The 21,384-nt window shown below is 39.8% G+C and overlaps 1 protein-coding gene and 1 long non-coding RNA gene across 3 annotated transcripts in view; both read right to left on the bottom strand.

Moving 5' to 3' along the window:
* Window positions 1-21,384, bottom strand: part of LOC116050203 (receptor tyrosine-protein kinase erbB-4-like) — a 406,202-nt gene that overhangs the window by 218,749 nt on the left and 166,069 nt on the right. The window lies entirely within an intron of this gene.
* Window positions 447-15,571, bottom strand: LOC116050229. The gene is made up of 3 exons (XR_004105049.2): window positions 15,560-15,571; window positions 8,412-8,417; window positions 447-551 (listed from the first exon to the last, which is right to left on the bottom strand). It is a non-coding gene; the product is annotated as an uncharacterized LOC116050229 (long non-coding RNA).

The following is a 21,384-nucleotide window of genomic DNA, read 5'->3' as shown; positions in this document are numbered from 1 at the left end:
TCTAAGTAACACATGGTATATATATATATACTATGTGTGAACACTAGGGTTGACGTTATTATCGGTACCGGTACCGATACAGATACCTCAAATTTGGTTCCGGTACCCAACGGTACCTTTTTTCAGTACTTTCCCTCTGTAATAACAAAAAAATAATTTCAGTTGTAAAAATAATTACAAACCTATTCATACAATTAGCATTTTGTAATTTATTTAGAACATTTTACACTCAAAACAAAATAAACAAAAATAAAAATGAAACCCCTCACACTCTCCTCCCAAACCAATCCCTACAACCTATTAAATCAAATAAATATTGATTTCTTAAACTGCACTGTAACTTTTATTCTTGTATTTGTATATTATTCTATTTTAGCCTGTTTTATTTTCATGACCGTTTTTAATTGCTCTTATGTTTTATGTAAAGCACTTTGAATTGCCTTGTTGCTGAAATGTGCTATAGAAATAAAGTTGCCTTGCCTTACAACCTCAGCCTGGCAGTCAGTCACCAGGGCATATAAACCACTGCTGTGCCTGCTCGTCTCAGAGGACTGTGACCGCTTTCACCTCGCCATAATATCATATCGCAGCAAACGCTGTCTGTGAGGGATAGCGCCGCAGGGGTGGAGGGAGGTACGGTGGAGTTGGAGCCGGGGATTGGGGAGGCGCAGCCGCAGCCTGCGGGGCGGTGTCCCCTCGAGCTGACATCTTGGTGCCGCTGTTGTGGCCGAGGAGCCGCTCTCCAGGAGGTGTGTTTCTGCATCCCCTGCACTACCTTTAGTTCGTGGCTGTCCAAGGTGAGGTCCAAACAACCCACCAGGGGCTATGGGACCATCCAAGAGCACACGTCTTAGCGGTCATGGCAGAGACAGCAGAGCGATGTTGATCTGCGACGCGGTCACCTAGGCGGCACAAAGGTGCACACGGTCAGTGAAGCGAGCATGGACCTGGTCCCAGGGAAAAAAGTGGCCTTTGGAAGCAGGATGGAGGCGAACAGGGCCGAGGCACGCCTCACAGCTCGGGTGGAGATCTGGCGGCAGGATGTAGCCGGTCTGTACAATCGGTACACAGGCGGACGCTGTTCTTCGAAGTCTTCAAACTGCCTGTTGCTGAAGAAAAATAGGGAGCAGATCTCTGGTCTCACAGCAGTAATATACAGTAAATGCGGACGTAAGAGAGGGCGCGAAAGAAATCATGATGACGAGGGATAAACCCAATAGCAACAGGTCTTAGAAGGCGAAGCCTATACGAAATAGAACAGACCTTTTAATGCTTTCAAGTAAAGGTTAGCTGTACATTGGTCTTGACCTCAAAAACTAAATAGAGAATGAAAGGTTTTCGTGTATTTTAGCATCACAGCACAGCAGAGTGTAGCGTCCTCCGCAAATGATCTTCCAAAGTACAACCAGTCTAATTAAAATTATAGTTAGTGAGGATACTAGGTCAAATAATGCTGATGGAGAGGACCAAATTAAAGTATTGATCAGTGGTTGATGTGCTCTTGCACGCCTTCATGCAGACCAAGGAAACCCATGGCAGTTACACACATTCACTAAATTATCTTCATTACTGAAATTTATGTATTTATGTAATTATGATCAGTTATGCTACCATAACAAATAGTTGTGATAATAATGCAAACATGTCCAAATTACTTTCAAAGTTTAAAACAGATAAGAGCCTACACCTCAAGGACACGAAAAGTCTCAACCTTTAGATGCAGATTGACAGAGTGCTTTTATTTATTTATTAGTTGTAAATGCAACTTAGTTAGATTAACTGGGAAATGCTTTATTATGCAAATCTAATAATTTGTTGCCGCCCTGGAGGTTGTATTTAAGAGTGAATGTAGTTTTCTGAAATTATTGAAAGACTTTTTTTCCCCGCCACTGACAGCTCACAGAGTGCAGAACACCTAGAGAGAGGGAGAGGCATGACAACACAGATCTCTGTCCAGATTTAAACTTAAAGCTCCATTGTGTAATTTTTTGAGTTGATTCTTAGCAAAAACCCCTTTGTTCTTTCACAAATATGAGCTCATTCATGTGTGATTACCTCCACCAACTAATCAAAGTATTTTCGTACGCGTAGAATCTGCCATTCAGAATCATTCAGAATACATACAAGTGAGTCCCTCGAATGGCGGCAGCCGTGTAGCACCTCCATCTTTAAAATACATTAGCAAAAGAGGTACATACCTCCGCCTTTCGCGCTTTTACACTCAGTGGCACCGTGATGAATGCCAGCCGGGAGATTACTTGCGACTGCCGGCAGATTTGAAAGCCTGTTGAAGATGGAGGATCACACCTATTCTCGAGGACATGTAACGGAGTCAACCCGTCATCTTTGGAGAGTGTCTCTTTATTTTTTCTTTGCCTAGGCGGTTTCACCAGGCGGTCTTTTGGTTTTTCTTTACCTGATTTCCCTCTTCCTTTAGCTTTCCCCCGCACCTCCGTCGCATCAACTGATCTCTGACTCTGCTTACGGAGAAAAATATGTAGCCTACGCTGTAAACATTGCCTTACACTATTAATCTTGTACAATATACATAACGGACAAAGTCGTACTGGAAGCCATGTTAATCTTGGCATACAGCCACTACGGTGGCTGTATGTGAGTTATAACGCGCTCGGAATGGGAGGGGCTAGAAAGTAATATTCAGTTGGTTGTCATATACAATTTCACCGCTAGATGGGAGAAATTTGTAGCTTTAAAAGTGTGTGCTATGTGTTGAGAAACTCACTTAGTGTGTGTGTGTGTGTGTGTGTGTGTGTGTGTTATTGTGCTCTTTTTATTGCACCACACACTCTGAGAGGAGCTGATTGTGATTCTGCTGTCCTTGTCACCTTGCCTTCCTTTTAATTTGCAGCGGGACCACCCTTTTCATCACTCCCCAGATCAATTATAATTTGTTTTAAGGCTTAGCGGATGAATGTAAATAGCCAGGCACTGACGCTTAAAAAGATATAAGCTAACACACCGGCAAGCCAAACAATCAGCTGGGATGCAGATAGTAAATTCAGTGTTGCTTGTAATCTATGTTCTTATTACAGGAGAGAGCAAATACATCTTGTAATACAATATCAGCCTCAGCAATAAATTACCAAGTGGCCAAGAGTTGCAGTGATCAGGAAAAATGAAGTGTGTGTAATTGTTGGCTGTGTGTTTACATGTATGTTGTAGTATACACTATTACAACTAGGAGATAATAGAGAGAGAATGCAGACAGAAGGAAAGTATGGCTTACATAGCAAGAGAAAGTTAGAAAGTCATGTTTTCTCTACCATGGTTATAATCGTTAACAAAAACTAACAAAATAACAAAAACTAGGTGGGAAAAAACATTGTTGTTAACTGAAATAAAAATAAAAACAAGGCATTACAAAAAAACGTTAAATAACTAAAACTGTAATGTCTGTTTGCAAAACTAACTACAATAAAATAAAATTATAGAGTAAATGTCCTTAGTTTTTGTCTTTGTCAACGTCTTTCATAGAGCAAATAACGTTATATCTTTCAGAGTTGACATTTCCGACCATAGACCTGTTTTATACAGTCTATGCCATAGACATAGGCCTATATAGTTTCCGACTGGAAACCCAGAAATTCCGACATTCCATGTCAAATTGAATACAACATAGCCCATGCCCCTCGCCTGGCATCATGGCGGTACCGAAAGTCGAAAGAAAGCGGCAGAGATTATTTGATTATGACTGTCAGTTGTGTGTCAGTTAAAAGCAAGTGCCTTGCAGTGGAAGGTGGTAAACTATGTGGACAATTTATTAAAGTGAAAAATCCCATGAATTTAAAAGTATATTTAAGAAGCGTGCACAAGGAGGCTAACCTAGCTTACCTTAACAAGGTCAAGGACAAAGCAAAGCCCCCTTTTCCCGAAACAGAAGCTAACCCCGGTACAGGGCATGGATGTATGGGTACAGGGCCAGGCAGCATGACGGAGACAACAGCAGGACAGAGAACACTGCAGGCGTGCTTTCACCAGCGACCCGATAGCTGCTGGTTAGTAAATAAGCAGGAACTTCATAAGTGTGAGGAAGCGTGGGTTAATATGTGTATTGATACTGGGATGTCTACACAACTGTGTGAGTCGATTGACTTCAAAAAGTTCGCCACTTTACTCGAATCAAAGTCAAAAACACGTGTTCATATATGTCTTCTTTAGTCTATTGGCTATTTAGGGTTTTTTCTGGCACGTCACTTACACATTTTGCTCTTACTGCGGCGTCTTGTGCACTGTTTACAGATTTGTGCTCATCATATGTACATTTTAATGTACTGGTGTTATTGTTGAATACATTGTGAAAACATATTTCTAAAATTGTATGATGTTTTTGTTGAGTTATTATTACACAATACTTTTTCTGACCATTTTGAATCTGCCCCTGACCAATAACCCATATTACAAAATAAGACTAAAACTAATAAAACCTCAACTAAAACTAAGCATTTTCAAAAAATAAAAAATGAACTAAATTAGCAAACCTGCTTTAAAAACTAATTCAAACTAAACTGAATTTGAAAGCAAAAAGTCAAAATAAAATAAAAATTAAAACTAATGAAAAATACAAAACTATAATAACTTTGGTCTCTACTAATTTACATGCTAACCACATTTTTGTTTTTTTCCCGTACTACAATCCCCAATGGAATATAGATGACATTAGAGTAGTCTTTGTCATTATTACCTCCACCAAGGAGGTTATGTTTTCGGCTCGGTTTGTCCGGTTGTTGGTTTGTTAGTTTGTCTGTCAGCAGGAATAAGGAAAAGCTATTGGCCCGATTTTCCTGAAACTTGGGGGACGGGTGTAGCATGGGCCAATGAAGAACCCATGACATCTTGGAGTGCATCTGAATAACCGGGCAGATACACAAATTATTTGTCACTTTTGTTAACGATCGCGAGATAGAGCATTTGTGCTACAATCAGTTGTATCTGGATAATTGGAAAAATTTGTTCCCGATCATATTTCATGGCTCACCTGATCCGTTTCCTTTGCTCTTTGTTTTCACACAAATACTGGAAAAAACATATCAATGTGTTGTTTAACTGCTCTGAGCAATACAATACAACACATCTTCTTCCATGTTGTTTCAACCTTACACCTTAGAGCTCATGAACACACTGAAGTCGGAAGAACGACTTACCAAATCGTGAGATGGGACCATCACCAAGGAGCATGTAAATGCACCATTGGCCTTCGCGGAGGTCTGTGCTCTCTGAGTGCCATCCTACTTTTTAACGCACTGTAGTGATTAGATTACTGTACCCAGTTCTCTAAACAACATACCTCTTAAGACGCTGTCTTTTTTTAAATATTTCCCTGATTTATTTCCTGTTTTGACAAGAGTATCTGACTGCTTGCCTTAGTGTGTACTTGTTGAATTTCCTACTACAGTATTATTACCTCTTCCGTTACAATATCCTGTTGATATCACTACACATACTGTTTTCTTAGAGGCACTTCAAAATAAACCTTTTTCAAAAAATGTGACTGGTCAACCTTCAAAGCTGATTAGATCACAAATGCTTTATTCAAGCCCACCTTATTCTTATCTCCCTTAAAAAAAAATAAGTGGTGACTTCGGTGCCTGGCTGTAAATAAACTACCTTGATCAAAATTTTACAGATTAAAATACGATTTTGATGTCTGTAACTTTAAACTGAAATAAATGTCCAAAATCCAATTAATACATTTTGTATACAATTATCAATTTCATAATTAAAATAATCACTCTAAAAGAGCATATAAGCATTTAGCTAGTATGATGGGTTTTATGCCTGGTCTATTTCGTGGCATATTATAATTAGCTATCATATAAGAACAGGCCCCCATGTAAACAGAGGATACAGCAGAGTGGAGGGGTGAGAATGATAAACGGGGTCCCTGTGCATAAACTCCATCGTCCACTGAACTCAAACAAACAGCCCACTTCTGCTCCTTCCGTACAATTTTTTATTGTTTGTACAGCTAGCGGGTAGATGCATCTTCGTTATAGTGTGTACATCTGGGAAGCTCCTCAGTTATTCATTAATTGTGCTCTGGTGGGCTGTTGTGTAATTGTTTCTACCACCACACAAGACGTGGCTGGCCAAAGGAGCTTAGTATTAATTTTCCCCGGCCACAGCCAAGGGATTAGATGTGCTTTCCCCTGGCAAGGCTGTTTGGCAGCCACACTTATCTGCAGCGACTTACAAGGCTTATTGAACATTAGCATGCAATTATCTTTGATGGTCTAACTTTCCTGCTGGCTGACAAGACCCAATGATTCCCTGTTAGGGCTTTTCTGAGGACATGACATGAATTTCAAGGTGCAAGGAAAGCAGAGAAAATAAAAATGGCATCTTGTTAAAAAGGACTCTCAATAAAGCTGGTTGCACACAAGAACACTTTTAAAATCCTGAATGATTTTGAAATGCTTTGCGTCATTCATCACACACAGCTATGGATTTCACAGATTGTTTTGCCCCTTAGTTCTTGATATGCTATGACTGTGTGCAAGGATATTGCCAGTAGTGCCAGTGGCTGGAACAGTCTGTGCCACACAGACCTTCATCTACATATGGAAAAAGTTTAGAAATGACACCAAGTCCACTTTTAGTTTAAATAGTTAAACCATCTCCCTTCCCCGGGCTCATAATGAAACAAGAAGAGAAAGTATGTGCAGTCTGCACTGTAGACCTCCTTTTTTTTATTATCTAAAACAATACAGTGGTAGTAGGTTGCCAAAGTATGCAAAAATGATTCTTAGCATGAATTCCACTTCTCACTCAAAGGACTATTAGTGTAATGCAAGTTGTAGAACCTGGGCTTGTAGATATGGAATTATATACAGTATTTCATTCGAAAAACACATGGCCTTCACATAGAAAATCACATAAAAAAATCCATACTTACTGATTAGTGCTCAATATGCAATCTAGAGTTTTCCATAGCTCCATGAAGCATAACCTGAATTATTTAGGGTGGAGTCTAAAAACAGCCTGAATGTTCATTTTAGCTTTGTTTTATTTACTGTACATTAGGGATGTCGTTTTATTCCACTGAAGTTATGCTATTTCTATTTTATCCTTTATAGTGATGCACTTTGTAAAGTCTGTTTTGAACTAATCGCTTTAGATGATATCAATCATTTTAGACTTTTGATGATATACAATGCGATATCACTGCACAATGATGCTTTATAATACAAGTCAAATGAATAGCCACCGTTGAGTGTAGTGGTCATGAATAAGGAAAGCTGCTCCGGTCTTGTTGGAGAACATTGCAGATGTAAAAATGTGCCGTTCTTTCCGTTGACAGTTCTAAAAGCATTGCTGTGGAAATGTGAACATAGTATACCACGAGAAGCAAGGTGGTAATGGACATTACAGAATCAGTTCACTATCCAGGTTCTGCATCCTCTGTGATCATCTCAGACTAGTTTCGGACACTGCTAATAGTTTTATCAGAAATGCAGTCAGTTTCCATTCTCCTTGATTACCTCGGAGTCCCCACATGCCTTCAATTAGAGACCACTCTATTCCCTTTGGATCACTTAATTCCCTTGCACGCTCCCTCTCTCTCTCTTTCCCACCCATTTCCTTTGATTGCCTTTTGCTCACTGCCCATGTTAAATCACCTCTCAGTGAGAGTAAGTGAGAGAGGAGATCAATTTTCTCCCTCATCAGCAGTCAATATGTGGTCGATGGCAAAATAAAAAAGAGAGGAGGCAACTCTATTGATGATGGAGGAGATGTTGTCACACCTGATTTTCTTTTTATATCTTGCTCACCTGGGGCCCTGTGATAACATTGCTATTGATTCTAACTAGCCAGTGCTGGCTAATTCAATAATGGCAACGACGTAGCTGGAATCAAAGGCTATTACATTTATACACAGATTTTTACCCTTGCTGCAGAAGTAACAGTTGATGTTAAAATACCTAAGTGATTGATTAGAAAAGCTGTGTGTGTGTGTGTGTGTGTGTGTGTGTGTGTGTGTGTGTGTGTGTGTGTGTGTGTGTGTGTGTTTGTGTAAGTGTGTACAACTGCAGCAGCAGATGTTTTGGCCAAGGCAAAGACTTGTCTCTTAACTGTATGCCAGCTCATTGCCTCCTCTCCTCAAATGCACACGCACACACACGGTTACATGCAAGACGTTATGACCAATGACCCCCTCGCTGTAAATGGATTGGATAATTAACTGCAGTCTGGCTGTCAGCACAGAAAGCGAAGGAAAAGACAGAAAAGAAATCCTTCATTAACCCTTGTATTTTAACACACACACACACACACACACACACACACACACACACACACACACACACATGTTAATTGTTATTTTTCCTATTAGGTTGTCAGGCCATTGTACAGCATCATTGGTTCTACTATTCTAAAAGACACAATCCCTCTACACTGTACTTTTGGTAGTCTGTAATTGTGTTATATTGGAATTGATACATCCATTCTAAGTCAGTCTGTGTCAAAATGCTACAAGTGCGACTGTACAATGAAGAGAAGGAATATTGGCACACAAACACAAGGAAAAACAGGAAGCCAGAAAGAAAGAGAGGGACACAAACAGGTACAGGGCCACAGGTAATCAGGATTTTAGTCCTAGGTGAGTGTAATAAAGATATCAAGGGGAGACTAAATGGAACTCCTAAAACCATTGATTCCTGCAGCAGTATTACTCATCCCATCCCTTCATCGTCCAGTGGAGGACAGTCAAAACTACATCTTCTCCCATCTTGGCTGATAAGAGGACTTTTAGGTGTAATCCTCAGTCTCGTCATTATTCTGAATTTGGTGACATGTTGGTGCTAACAGGACAATGCTGTGGTGTTTTTACCCTTGACACAGATCTCAATCTAATTTATTGCTGTCCTTCAAGTCAAATTAATAGTTAAATGGAAGAGAGTCAAAGGTTTCCACTAGTTTTAATTTGCTCTGTGAGAAGACATAATTCACATTAATTGGGTATAGGATTCAATCTAGATAATCTAGAGAGAGTGATAAGGAACCTAACTAATCGTGTTTCTTAATTTATAACAGCAATATTACCACGGCAACCAAAGATTAATATCTTATATGTATTTATTGAATCCAAATTACAGTAAAAATACTAGACCACTTTAGATCGCCATGAATTCATAATAAATTAAGCAAAGGGTCTGCTGATTTCAATTTAAGCACAATCATACAAATCTAAAAACCTGTTAAAACTTGTGAAAACTTTGTCACAAATGTAGCTGTCAGGTGCACAGAATGAGCAGAATGAGCAAAATTGGCCTGGCAGACTGTGTAAGACAAACACAGACACGCACTGATGCAAGACAAAGAGCTTGTTGAGCTATAACTGCACTACAGCACGTACAAGTTATGCTTCCTGACACATAATTTGATTTTAATGAACAACAAGTCACAAAGAATGAAGCTCAAAAAGCCTGTTTCATTCGGCGTCCATCTGCAGAGCTAGGCTAATGAAGTGCCTGGCACATAGCACCTGGGCAGGGAGAGGAGGGTGTGCGCATCTGATACAAGCACACATCTTCTTTCCAAACCCCATGAATACATACAGTGAATGCATGCCTGTACATAAGAACGGCATGTCATCTGCTCTGTGTGTAAAATTAAAATGTTGCATGCAGTTTTGGAAGACAATGGCAAATGGCATAAAGCACTTGTTTAAATGATCCATCCACTGATAATTATGTCTCTGAATTTGTCGTTGTGCTATTAGTGTAGGTAAGAGATTATAGAAAATGTATTTGGTATTGGTATTGGTATTTATATTATTCAACAAGAAGCTAAATGGACTGTTTTTTTTTTTTTTTTTAGCTACGCTAGCAGCAGGCATTAAGGGCCCGTAGAGAATGAATCCTAATTACTTTACTACCCCCTGACTATTCATCTAATGCCATCATCAGGTCAAAATTTGAAATTGTTCAATACCATAGACTGTATATGAAGATGGGCAGCTGGACAGTTCCCCAAAGGTGAAGCCAATACATCTTGATATCCCCAGCGGATGGGACATGGGACAAACAAAAAATCTAAGTACACATAAAATGCATTTCCCCAAATATGTTTTGTTGTCATTTTAGGTAGTTCTTATCATGCTGATGTTTTTTCAAGTGTTCCTTTTTCTGATAAGTTTGGTTTTGATTAGTTATTTGATGCTATAAAAACGGGGTGTAACATCATGAATGACAGCTGTGAATGGTCTGACAGGACTTTAAAAACAGCGGCTCCACCGCCCGATCACTACTGCGCAGACTCTGGTTCCATAATTACAAGATGGCAGCACCCATATCCAGAATATTTTGGCTTCACTTTCGTACAGTGGGAGAAAGTGGAGACACGTCATCTATCTTTGTATACATGTTCAATACTTACACAGTAATGGCATTCCCATAAGCCTCAGCTGTACTTTGTGTATTTGCTAAAAAGCAAATAGTAGCACACACTAAGCACACACTAAACTAAGATGAAGGAAATGGTAAACATTAGGATACACTAGGGCTGGGCGATAAATCGTTTTTATCGATTAACTTGAATGTGTAGTTAACGTCAACTTGTTTAAAGTGCTCATATTATGCTTTTTGGCTTTTTCCCTTTCCTTTATTGTGTTATATATCTTTTTTGTGCATGTTATAGGTTTACAAAGTGAAAAAGCCCAAAGTCCACCCCAAAGGGACTAACCATCTCCAACAGAAAACACTGTTCACAAACTGCTCCAAACAGCTCTATTCTAGTCCAGCCTTTACTTCCGTGATGAACGTGCGTCACTTTGTAACACACGTTATAATGCTCGCCTAGCTGCTAGCGTGGCACGCCCTCACACTCTGCTTCTGACTGGGTTGTAGTGCTGACCTAGTTACTGCGCATGTGCGACTCCCAACAAAGATGGAATAGAAGTGAGTTAGCTTTATAAGACATTGGGGTAGATGTTCTATAAGTGGCATGACGAAATTCAATCTGATTGGTTGTAGATCATTCCCTGTTTAAAAAAAGGCATTTGTGTGTCGAGCCAAGTCAGGGGAGTCTCAAAATTCACACACAAATGCGGTGAAGTTCACAGACCGCAAGCAATTTGTAAATCAAGATATATTTGTGTGTGCATCAGAAAAACATTTCTGAATCTTGTCCTGTGCATTTCTGAATCTTGTGTGCATTTGTAAATGTTGTTTGCATTTCTGAATTTTGTGTGCATTTATGAATTGTGTGTATATTTCTGAATTTTGTATGCATTTGTGAATCTTCTGTGCTTTTTAAATTTTGTGTGTATTTGTGAATTTTGTGCGCATTTGTGTATCCTGTGTGTGTATTTATGAATCATGTGTGTGCATGTATGAATCCTGTGTGTGCATATGTGAATGTAGTGTGTGCATTTATCTTTACTGAGACTCTTTTAGCTCCATAGAGCTGCAGCAATGTGCAGTACAACAAAAAGATGGTGTTTTTTTAAAAATTAAACCATGTAAACCTATTCTGGTTCAACCTCTAAATACAATTATGAACCTGAAAATGAGCATAATATGAGCACGTTAAATGAAAATCGGTTTTCTCCTTAACATCCGCCGACGCTCCCCTCTGGGCTCCAGAGATGTATAGTAACAAAGTAGAACTACTTCACTACTGTACTTAAGTACTAAAAGCCTGTATCTGTACTCTAATGGAATATTATTTTTTTTATCCTACTTCCACTTTTACTTGAGTACATATTTTCGATGAGTTTAATACTTTTACTCCGATACAGTTTTTTATGTGCTGCATCGTTACTCGTTACTGTTGTGAATTCCTCACGCTACGGAGACTGTAGGTTACAGTGTGTGTAGTTACGGCTACATTAGTTACGTACACGCTAATTACGTAAGTTACGTAAGAAATCCCCAAGATCGCTTCGTGTTTCTTTTTATTACAGTCGCCTGTTCAGAAGTCAGAGACGATGTAAGTTTGTACTCTTTCTATTTAGCTGTTAAGCTATTCCTGAGTTGTTTCAGTCTGCAATGAGTACTGAATGTTAACCGTTTTACCCTGTAATGTGAAGCTGCTATTATCTGTATTTTGCTAGCTTGCTAACTTTCCTGTTCATCACACGGTACTAGCTAGTGTGTGATACGTTTTTTGGGGCTTTAATCGTTACTGTGCTGGAGAGGATGTTCATTTTACTTGCACAGTGTGATAATTGTACATTTTATTTCAGTATTTGTTAATATTTGTTATTTTTAATATAATATATATCTAACATTTGTTAATTCCTTTGGCTACAGCCTTTCCTAAACATTTGACATAATATAAACAATATGATATTCAAACTTTTGACTGCTTTCTTTAATAACTACATAACACAATACTTGTACTTTTACTTTCAGTACTTGAGTAGTACATTTTAAAATAAACTACTTGCAATACTGAAGTACAAAAAATGTTGAAAGAGCACTTCTACTTCTACTCAAGTCACTTTTTTGATAGAGCACTTGTACTTTTACTCAAGTATGGGTCTGTAGTACTTTATACATGTCTGCTGGGCTCCCGTAGTTCCGAATGGGCTCAGCCCTCCCCCCCGCGCGTTTGCCATAGAGATAGACAAACAACATGGCAGCGACAGGGACTAACGTTAGTTCTTTTCTTAAATAGTCGTTTCATTACTTACTTTACCGCAATCTCCGCCGAAATGACCGGCAGCTCGTGGTGCTCTGTACCCGGCTCACAGTCACCTATTCTCGGATAACTGAACCACCAACTACTGCTGACCTGACGGAGCACCATGCGGAGCACCATGCGGAGCACCGGAGCCGGTGTTGAGGAGCTTTGTTGCGGCACAACACATTTACTAAATGCCGCTGATACGACAGAGCTGTGACGGAGGTTTGTAGCGGCTTAAACAACTAGCAACCGCTGCTTTGTAGCACTGAGCTCCGCTAGCTAGTTACTACAAAGGAGCTTGCTACAGGTATGCTAAATTCACGAGACCATGGGATGATGTATGTTACTCAGCAACAGGTGAAAATAGGGGCTATGTTGAGCGATATTAAGTTAAAATGAATTGAACTTTTAGGCGAGGAACGAGAAATGAATTACCTGTATGTGTGAAAACAGCTTTATCTCACACATCTGTTTTGTTGCTGAATATATAGCATAATTATATAATTTTGTCATTCTTTCAGGGGGGTGGGGTCGTTTTGGTAGGGGAAACACTCAAACCAATATATATTTCCACAAAATTGGCATGAATAATCATAATGTTACCCATGCCCCATGTGTTTGTGTGTATGAGTCAAAACAAGATAACGATTAAAATAGTGAATTGGATTTTTTTGTGAAAATATCACCCAGCCCTAGGATGCATTTGCAAAATTGAGTGACAGGAAGTGGCACGTAACCACAAAATAATACTTTGAGTCTTGTAATTCCTCCATAATACTTAATGTAAACCCAAACTAATAAACCAGAGCTCATTTCAATTATTGTTCCACTTGGTTTTCACTTCATAGAAAAAGAGACCAGGTGGGCAGAATCCTCCTCAGGTTGTAATGACTGATTAAATGAGATTGATGAAGAAAAAGGGGAAGACAAGAAACAAGAGGGAGAAGGGAAGCCAAACTGCTCAGGCGAATCAGCCAAGTCAGCCCAGCCAAGCTGTCACAGCCTGGGTAGCGCTTTGCATGTAGTGTATCAAATCCCACTTAATATTCTTGCATGGCATTCTGTTTGTGTGTGTGTGTGTGTGTGTGTGTGTGTGTGTGTGTGTGTGTGTGTGTGTGCGTGCGTGCGTGCGTGTGTGTGTCTGTGTGTGTGTGTGTGTGTGTGTGTGTGTGTGTGTGTGTGTGTGTGTGTGTGTGTGTGTGTATGGGGCGTGGGATTTTCAGCTCTGACTGTCAGACTTTACTTTTCACATATCTGTGTCAATGAATACATATTCACACATGCACAAGCAAACACACACATTTATTCCTGTCTCATAAATAACACACCATCCACCTGTCACACAGTCTCTGACTCTCTCTCTCTCACACACACACACACACACACACACACACACACACACACACACATATGCACATTTCTCTGTTTTATGTCTGCCTCACCCACTCGCGCTTAATGCCCACACACATAGTATGTACACAAAACCTAACAAGATGCTCAAGTACTGTAAGAGTTCATCCAAAGTGACAGTTTTCTGAACACAGAGTGAGTAAAATCTTTGCGTTCTCGACAGTAGCTTGCAGATTTATAATAGATCCAGGCCCCGGTTCTACAAGGGCCAACGATGTAGGTTTTGTTTCAACATTTGTGGGGGGTTATTTCCACTTAATTTATTGCATGCTGGTGAATTTTGATGCATCAAATTCTGCATCAATTAATAAGGGTGTCACTGAAATTAAGTCACAATCTTGAATTTCGAATTAAAAAATAGAATCGTCGATACTGCCACGCCCCCATGTCACGTCCGGTCGGCTTTCCAAGCAGAAAAAAAAACATGTGTTTAAGTGCTGCGAGTCAGTCAACCTCCTCTAACGTAGCTACAGCCAGTCAAAAGATAGCATGGCAACTGCAGATGCAGGAGACCCATTGACAGAACTTGAGCCCCCTCCTCTTTCACTGAAGTCGCCAGTGTGGAAGTATTTTGGATTTCCAGTGAGTTATGTTGACAACGGTCGCGTTGTCAACAAAAAAATAACAGTTTGCAAGCTCTGCTATGTACCATATGTACCATATTCTGTGTGTTTACCATTGCACATTAGCCTAGAAGCTAGCAGAGATTCCTTCTGCTTATAGCTATAGCTTTATTTTTTCGCGTTGTCGACAAAAAAAAAGTCGCTCTGCAGATTCTTTCTGCTTATAGCTTAATCCCGACAAAACTGCACGGTTGAATTTCAGCCTGCATGAACGTTTTGTAGCCTAAACAGAGCAGCTTACAGTATATTGGTTATATTAGAGAGAGCAACAAGTTAGGGGACTGCCGAGTCTTCCTCTCTGCTCTCCGACTGCTCAGCTGCTGTGAGGCGAAGCGTCGGCCCTCGGCATTGTCGGCAAACTTTTTTCTTTTTTTTTTACTTTATTGATAAATTGTCAAGTTTCCAATTGACTGAAGATATGTTATTGTTACATTATGTTGTTAATGTTTTAAATTTGACAATGTAGTGTGGTACATTGCAAACAAAGGTCAGATATTATATTGCATAAAAGTCTAGTCTAAAAATAATTAATAATGTAAAAATTGAAAATCGAATCGAACCGTGACCTTAGAATCAAAAAATGTAATCGAATCGAGGATTTGGAGAATCGTGACACCCCTATCAATTAATGTTGGAAATGGCTTTATTTTAATAAGCCTCTGAACTTTAATAGCTCATTTCTGTTTCAGCAAGATTTCAGTTTTTTGCACATTCAAAATATAAAATATCCCCTCTGTGTTCATTGAGATTTGGATAATAAAAAGTTAATATATTAAGAAAATCACAATATTTCAAGAAGAAATCCACCTGCCCTATAATTGTAACGTTATTGCTCGAAACTATGGCCCTGAAATACAAGGGCATAGATGCGTCGCAACACGTCTGCAGCAGCATTAATAGACTGCAGATTTTATTCTGGTCTAAAGACTGAAATGGAACTCTTTCTGTGAGACAAAGGACACTGGATATATCCTGAAATGTAATTGTTAGACATGATGCGTTTGAGGAACCATTGGAAATAAAGCACTGTTGCTGAAAAGGAACAACATGCTGTATTCACTTAATTAAGTTTAGCGTTAGTTTATGCAAGACACAGAAGTCGTATGCCCCGCTGATTGAATTATCATTTCTATCAGACACACACCAATCACAGCCATTCTCACATCAAGGCGGTCCTTTTTAATATGACTCCCTCCTCACGGATCCCTGCTACACTGACGCTGCTTCACTCACTGCTGCTGGCAACGCTTTGCCTCCACCATCCCAGCCTCCACCTCCCTAGTTCAGAGACCTAACATGATTCAAAGTTTAAAATGGTTTTCAATGTCTCTTTTTTTAAGCAGGTGGCTTTCTGCATGGTGCTCTCTGTTTCAGCTTAGCATGCTGCGTGGCTGGTCAAGGGAGCATTATCAAGAGCGGAGCCATCAGCGCCAAGCATAACTGTATTTCATTTTGTTGCAATAAATGGTTAAATCTATGATGAGGGTGTTCCTGACTGAACTACCATTTCAAACTTTTTCCAGCTGTGTTCCACCACAATCTGTTCATCTGGGACCATGCTGGGGACCAGTAACACGTACCCTTTTTTATCCTGGCTGTCGCTGGCCCGCACTGTAGCTACTAGTGCAACCCCACTAATTCCTGATGCACCCTAAGTTATTTTGTTCTGGAACTGTGCCTGGATAGATTACATCTCTTACACAGATGATGGAGCAAGATGCAGCTAAGAAATCAGTTTTAAGTGCCAAACTGTGCCTCTGTGACCATTTAGCCCACTTTACTAAACATTTGATTTGGCTATAACTGCACATTCTAATTATCTACAAAGAAATGGATGTGCTCAATTAAAACATAGCCAAAAACATAGCATTTAATTCAAAACAGAGAAAAATCAACCAGGATGCCTCAATGCAACAAGGGCACATCTTTGACATAAAAGGACTGATGGTACACACAAATGCGCAAATGCATTCAAGTAGTGAACCAAAGCCCTGAGATGAATATCGGTGAATAAGAGGGCAGTGTGTTCGATCATACTTTATTCATAAAACAAGAGAAGTTTCTCTGACACCTGTGGTCGTGGACTTAAATGGAAAAAGTCTAGAAAATCTCACATCAACCTCAGCTTCCCATATAAAGATGTGCTCAGACATGTACCTGAGAGAGATGCCCACAGCACTTCAACACCAGGCAGAGCAGGAGTGAGAAAAAAGCCCAGCAGACTGTGACGTTGTGCTTGAATAAAGCTGCTGCGGACACAGTATGAAGGTAAATATGGTGCAAAATGGGAGAGCTTGTAGAATACAATGTGAGAACTTGCAGAACAAAAAATCTGAACTTGTATGTTAAAATGTGCACTTGTAAACATTAAATTTGCACTTGTAAAAAATATTCACACACATGTGATCTGAATTTGAAGTCATACAAAGAAAAAAAACATGAGAGCTTGAAAAAAAATCTGAACCTGTAAATTGAAATTTGCACTTGTAGAAAATGTTCACACACCTGTATTCTGAATGTGAAGTTACAGAAAAAATATTCACAAATGTGTAGATTGATATTTACATGAACACAATGACAGCTGCAAACTTATAATGCAACATTTACTCGTATACTTTTTTTTTTTACTCTGGTTCATTTTCCATCACAACCACAACTCAGTGATTACAACCTCTCGAATCTGTCACTGCAACTTCACATATGTGCTCTCTCGCATCACAAAGTGGCGAATCTGCGCGCCTCGACTTTTGCAACACTTCTTGCGATACATTTGGTGCAAAACTAATTTGTACCTGTGGACTTAGGCTGTGGAGCTCTGAGCTAACAGAACGGGAAAAGCAGGGTTTCTATCGCCAGATGAGGGACAACTCTGTCCGGCTTATTTATGTAGCATGGAAGCTTGGTGGAATAGCATGCTAGCATTAGCCAACTAACCAGCCAGCCCGCTTCTAAATAAATACCTTTTAATTGTCTAAACACTTTTTAACAGTCAAACTGAAACACTGGCAGTGAGCTCCAGGGCCTGCAGCCGCAGACGGACCGTCATCAGTGGGGATCGACCAGCGTAGCAACACTTGCTTTTGCCAGAAAGCTTCGCTGCCGACCTCGACCTGCAGTCGGAGCTCCAGCGGGACACGGAGAGCCCCACATCCGGTAGCAGCGGCCCATCCCCCGGCCATGACCAGAGCTTGCTTTGCTGAGGTTGTGCAGAAATGCTACTACAGAGTCTGATAAAACATTGATGTCTCTAAACCTAATCATTATTGATGAACATGACAAAGAGATTTAATATTGCCTAGTTTTTAAACAGTACTTTGCCTTATAAAATCATTATTTTCCCTAGTGGATGCAATTCTCAGCAGGGATGCGAAACTTGGCACCTGTTACCCACTGATGACGGTCCGTCTGCGGCTACAGGCCCTGGAGCTCACCGCCAGTGTTTCAGTTTGACTGTTAAAAAGTGTTTAAACAATTAAAAGGTATTTATTTAGAAGCGGGCTGGCTGGTTAGTTGGCTAACGCTAGCATGCTATTCCACCAAGCTTCCATGCTACATAAATAAGCCGGATAGAGTTGTCGTTGTCCCTCATCTGGCGATAGAAACCCTGCTTTTCCCGTTCTGTTAGCTCAGAGCTCCACAGCCTAAGTCCACTAACAAATTAGTTTTGCACCAAATGTATCGTCAAGAGTGTTGTGAAAGTCGAGGCGCGCAGATTCGCCACTTTGTGATGCGAGAGAGCACATATGTGAAGTTGCAGTGACAGATTCGAGAGGTTGTAATCACTGAGTTGTGGTTGTGATGGAAAATGAACCAGAGTAAAAGTATACGAGTAAATGTTGCATTATACGTTTGCAGCTGTCATTGTGTTCATGTAAATATCAATCTACACATTTGTGAATATTTTTTCTGTGACTTCACATTCAGAATACAGGTGTGTGAACATTTTCTACAAGTGCAAATTTCAACTTACAGGTTCAGATTTTTTTTCAAGCTCTCATGTTTTTTTTCTTTGTATGACTTCAAATTCAGATCACATGTGTGTGAATATTTTTTACAAGTGCAAATTTAATTTTTAAAAGTGCAAATTTAATTTTTACAAGTGCAAATTTAATTTTTACAAGTGCAAATTTTAACATACAAGTTCAGATTTTTTGTTCTGCAAGTTCTCACATCGTATTCTACAAGCTCTCCCATTTTGCACCATATTTACCTTCATAACACAGCCTCAGAGCAGTCAGCTGAGTACAAGACTCAGGCATGTGTACCAGATTATGTGAAATGCTAGCCTTTAAACGACACTGGGACATGCTTTATCCAAACCTCAAAATTCCTAGTATGCTTTTTTTAACTCACAGAAAAAAAGTCGGGGAAATAAACACTTGGAGAAGAGTGCAGAAAAAAAAAAAAAGTTAATATTAAAACAAAACTAAAATAATCTTGCCTAGGACAAAAGGACATCCTACCACAGATGCAGGATTTTCAGAAGCAGGAGATGGCACTGTATATTTTACATTCATGAAGCGGAGAGCGAAAAGCCTCCTGAACAGAAGCGGTGTGTAACTGTGGGTGGGGTGTTTGATTATGTGGCCATTCAGAGCAAAGCTGTCATGTTGCTTTCCCATTTAGATCGCATCTCCTCAGGGGGAAACACTTGTTCGTGCGTCTGCCGCGTACAGTCACGGCATGGCAACCTTGATCTCATCAAAGAGATGGGCAAAGAGAAAAGATAGAGAGAAATGGGTGTTTGTAGCAAGTGTATGACTGCGTTTGTTATGTGTTCATGCTCTTTTTTGGCCCTGTCCTTGTGTGTGCTCATGCATATCTTTTTGTGTGTTCTCTTACAATATGCCTGTGAGTGTGTGAACAATGAAAATTTAATGAAACCAACTGGTAGTGCATGATTGCAATAAATCATGTTTCCATCCTTTCGGCACTGCTTTGATGACGGCAGCTTCTTCATTTCTCAGTCAGTGTTGTAAAGTTTAGGTACACGCCACAAAAAGTATTGACCTTTCTGCCCGAATGCCGTCAGAATTGATAATCAAGGAATTAAGTGAATTAGAGGCTGGCAAGGGCATTTAGAGAGGGTGAGGGATGGATATGTGAGAGGGACTGTAATGAAGTCAATGGCGCGAAAGTAATGCCCCATCACCCGGCACCGACAGCACCCCCGCCACACACACCTCCTCACTCCTCCCACCCTGCTGCAATACCTCTGGGCATCGGGGCAGAAGATATTAAAAAACTGTGGCACATCCTTTTCAAGGACGATTAGACATTTCTCCCCTTTGGTCTCCTTATTTACAGATTGCCAGAGACTCCGCTGAGGCTCAGGAGCAATATTTTGCAAGCTAACATTCATATCAAAACCTTGTTTACTAGGTAGTGGCTGGCATTTTTCTTCTGTTTTCACAAACAAAAAGGCTTCCCTGCATTCACAAGCTAGCTTTGAGCCAACATTAAAGCCTGTAAGATGACAGCTGCCTCTGACAATCATAGTCTAATTGATGATGATACTCAATGAAAACCCCCAGAAACCTAATAAAGCTCACTGCATGAAAAGTGGGATTTTCATCAGTAAGCGGCACTGTAGATTGTCGCGGAAGTTCAGGTTTACGACTGCACACGACAATTTGCAGGCAACACCGAAAACTCCCGTAAATTGTCGGAAATTGACGTGGGCCTTGCTTGGCAGTAGGGGAGGCTTTAACATGTAAATGAAAATGCTGTGAGCTATACAAATGCAAATCAGGGTAGCAGCAGGGGGAGTTTTACCCCAGGTGACATTTTTCTAAAAGGTATTAATGTCATTTTAAGAATATCTCTTAAAATAGATCAGGCTCAGTATAGCCTAATTATAGACTCTTACATTTTAGCTTGAATTGATTTATTTAATGAAAGTATGATAGATTAATTACTGTGTATGTCATTAGCAATGGCCAATGTTGTGTAAAAAAAAAAATACACAAAACAATATTTCAACAATTAGTCAGGCTCATCCAAGATTGTCTGGTGGAATGGAGACAGAGGCACCACTGTACAGTTTTCTAAGAGAAAGTCTTTCTGCTGATACCAAAACACTGTGCTTCACATAAAGCATATCAGCTGTGTCATTGCATGACAAAGTCCCAACCATTTGTCTTCCTAAAATACTGGCAAATTCAGCACCATATTCACATGTCCATGGCATATGAATGTCTGCTGAAATTGCCTCATAATCTGGACTTCAATTGTCCTATTGTTATTAAACTTTCCCAGTATTCCATTAAAACGCTAAAATGAAAAACACCAAAAAGAATAAACTGGTTCGTAAATCCAACATGCACTCTTTCAAATGAAGATGTAGATGCATGTTGGGGGGTGCAGTGCAATGGGCCAAACAGTTCGACAGATTTTGAGAGAAATGTCTGCAGGTATCCATCTGCTACTTCCTGTCTATTGATGGATATGACTCTGGTGCAGAAAAATAAGTTAAAAATGCACTTTATTAATTCTAATTTCCAATTTATGTTTAATTTATCTATTAAATTTATATTTTAATCATATTGTAATCATCATTTCATGATGTGTTGGGTATTTGTGAATTTTATCTTATTGAGTTTAATTTATTTATCATATTGCTATTGTTTCCTGCGGAGATGTTGTTGCTGCACTGCGCCTCTATTGTACCTCCTAAGTTGCCGTAGCTCCCCGTTTCCTCCTC

The sequence above is a fragment of the Sander lucioperca genome, chromosome 8, assembly GCF_008315115.2.
Source record: "Sander lucioperca isolate FBNREF2018 chromosome 8, SLUC_FBN_1.2, whole genome shotgun sequence".
In the NCBI taxonomy this organism is placed as follows: Eukaryota; Metazoa; Chordata; class Actinopteri; order Perciformes; family Percidae; genus Sander; species Sander lucioperca.
Note: the sequence above shows the minus strand (reverse complement) of the source record. Positions and strands in the feature narration are given on the sequence as shown.